Source organism: Thunnus albacares, chromosome 14 (assembly GCF_914725855.1).
Source record: "Thunnus albacares chromosome 14, fThuAlb1.1, whole genome shotgun sequence".
Classification (NCBI taxonomy): domain Eukaryota; kingdom Metazoa; phylum Chordata; class Actinopteri; order Scombriformes; family Scombridae; genus Thunnus; species Thunnus albacares.
Window position 1 is genome coordinate 24,437,239 of NC_058119.1, and position 2,744 is coordinate 24,439,982.

Here is a 2,744-nt window from a genome sequence, read left to right on the forward strand (position 1 = left end):
GACAAACTGTTAGTGCAAAGTTTGAAGCACACTATTGTCTATAGTGTTATTGTATGACATTTCCTAATATTGCTTTATAATAACTGCATAGACATAACAACTACAGACGTGTTATAGTTTGCGTATCTCTCTCTATTTAATGTTTTTTTCCTTTTTGTAAACAGGAATTTACATTTACATTTTGTCACATGGCAGACGCTTTTATCCAAAACAACTTACAAGTAGCGGCCTTGGTGTAATGAATAATAGTGTAAAGTGTAATGAGAAAGAGAGCTAGACAGAGTGTGGTTTTAATTTAATTATTAATATTCCTACTGTAGGATTAATTAATGTAATTAATGTGCTTTTTTATAAAACATCCTTAAGTTCTGGATGTATTTATATATATTGTTTATTTTTAGTATAATTTAAACTATTTCAAATGTCTTATTGGTCTTTATCTTCCTCTTATTTTGTCTTATCTGTCTTTGAGAAACTGCACGCTTGAACTGCAACACTGAACTATTTATTCCCTGTATGTCCACATAATTGTTTTAAATAGAAGGTAGAGAAGAGTAGAGTAGAGAGCACAACTTTATTTGACTTTACCCATCATTGCTTCCCATTGCGTCTTTAGGGCGGCAGTCATGTTTGTCTGAGTCTTATTTTTAGGCTGCAATCAGCCTCCCATTCAAAGCCCGGCCTGTGTAACAGAAGTGGTTTGAGGAACTTAATGAGCAGAGCTTGTTGATGAGAGGGTGGAGTATTCCTCTCAAAAACAAACAGGTTGTGAAGTGCTGCTGTGAAGTGGGAGGTCAGCAGACGAGAAATCCTCTCCAACTCCTGCACCTCGTCATCTCACGTCAGCGTTTGTTCCTGTACCGTGTCCTAAATGTCGATGCGGTTTTTGAGTGCAAGTGCTTCAAAAGTGAATGCATGCACTTACGTGTGTTTCTGTGCAATCACACGCACCCTGTTAAATGTATGTAGATGCTGTGAAGTGAGTTGAGGTGAGATGAGGTGTGAGTGGGAGGGGGGGGGTTTCCTCTTCAACATAGGCCTTCTCCAAAAATGCGGAGGTTGTACTGTTTCTCTGTAAAGGGTCCTGACAGAAAAGAAAGCGTCCTTTAGTTTGCAAAGAAAAAACCAACAAAATCAGGAGTTCCAACTTTACAAATAGTTAAATCAAAAGATGACAGAACATTGAGTGTATTGTATGAATGAATATGACTAAACAGTAAAATTAGTGAAAAGCTACTGCAGAGAGATGACATAATCATATCCAGTGTATATATATACATGTTGGTATTACAAAAAAACTGATGAGTCAAACAAGTAAAACCAAAAACCTCTTCAAATCTAGAACATGGACAAAATATCCCATGAACAGTAGTTTGACTATAGGATCCACATTCCAGGGTGGTTTGCATTGCCACCGAGCAAGACATCGAACCCTTGACCAGGTACCTGCAGGAGAGAATTTGACCTTAAGGGATCTGTAAAGAAAAGATATTTGGTGGCTTGGTAACTGCTGTTGTGCAGAACTGTGGCATTGTGCCGCCACATTACTCTGTATGGCGGAGGACAGCCAAGCTTGTGATGACTGTTTACTCAGCCCCACTCTGACCGAACACTGCCACTATTCATCCCACGCCAACACACTGAGAAGCCCAGTGGAAAACTGGACACACACAGAAGAAACGGAGTAACACTGAATGCCCCACAAAGTCAGGAATCTGTGAATTTTACAGTATACGCTCTCTCTAAGGAAATCAGAACTGAATAACCACACGCTCGATGCACAGTGGAAATATATTTATGAATAAACAACATGTATTTTCTTTTCAGAGACAGATTTGTGTCATTAACTTGTGTTTATCAAGCATTTATTCTTACCTAAGTCCTACACAACACACACACACACACACACACACACACACACACACACACACACACACACGCACACACACACACACACACACACACACACAAAGGAGAGTCTGTACCTGAGAGGCGGGAGGATGTGGAGAATTTCTGTGAACTTTGAAAGCAAGGTGTTCCTGGAACTGCAGGAGTACAAACCACGATTCCAGAAACAATGTGAGAGGGGAAAAAAAACATAATCAAAGAAACAAACAAACAAAAAAAAAACACACTAAAACCACTGATTCAAAATATCTAAACTTTTAGTTAAAATCTAAAATATCTCCATGATCATTTTTCAGAATGACATCTGAAAACTGCTGATGATTACACTCTATAAAATAATAATGACGGTGAGGCAGGTGAATATAATAATCTTATATGAAATGAAGGTCCATGTAACAGAAAGCACTGAAACCTTGTTGTTTCACAGCTATGAAGAGTACAACAGCTCCATCTTGTGGACAGATGTTGTCTCTGCTGGTATGGACTGTAATAATGTTGGGTCCTTTTTCTCAAATCTGAAGAAGAAGAAGAAGAAGAAGTAGTAGTAGTAGAAGAAGAAGAGGAAGAAGAAGAGGAAGAAGAAGAAGAAGAAGAAGAAGAAGAAGAAGAAGAAGAAGAAGAAGAAGAAGAAGAAGAAGAAGCAGCAGCAGCAGTAGTAGTAGTAGTAGTAGAAGAAGAAGAAGAAGAAGAAGAAGATTTTTCTTCTGCTGTAGTAGTGGGGGGTGATAGTAAGTCTGTGGTCTTAAACAGTGAATTATTTCATACTTTATGGTATCATATAATCTGTGTTTTTACTTTAAAAGCTCTGAAATAAATACATTTGGACTAAAATGTTG

At 38.0% G+C, this 2,744-nt stretch overlaps 1 long non-coding RNA gene across 1 annotated transcript; it reads right to left on the reverse strand.

Moving 5' to 3' along the window:
• Positions 1-560: 560 nt before the first annotated feature.
• On the reverse strand, positions 561-2,153 carry LOC122997507. Its single transcript, XR_006407224.1, has 2 exons — positions 1,986-2,153; positions 561-1,084 (listed from the first exon to the last, which is right to left on the reverse strand). It is a non-coding gene; the product is annotated as an uncharacterized LOC122997507 (long non-coding RNA).
• Between the last annotated feature and the right edge of the window lie 591 nt (positions 2,154-2,744).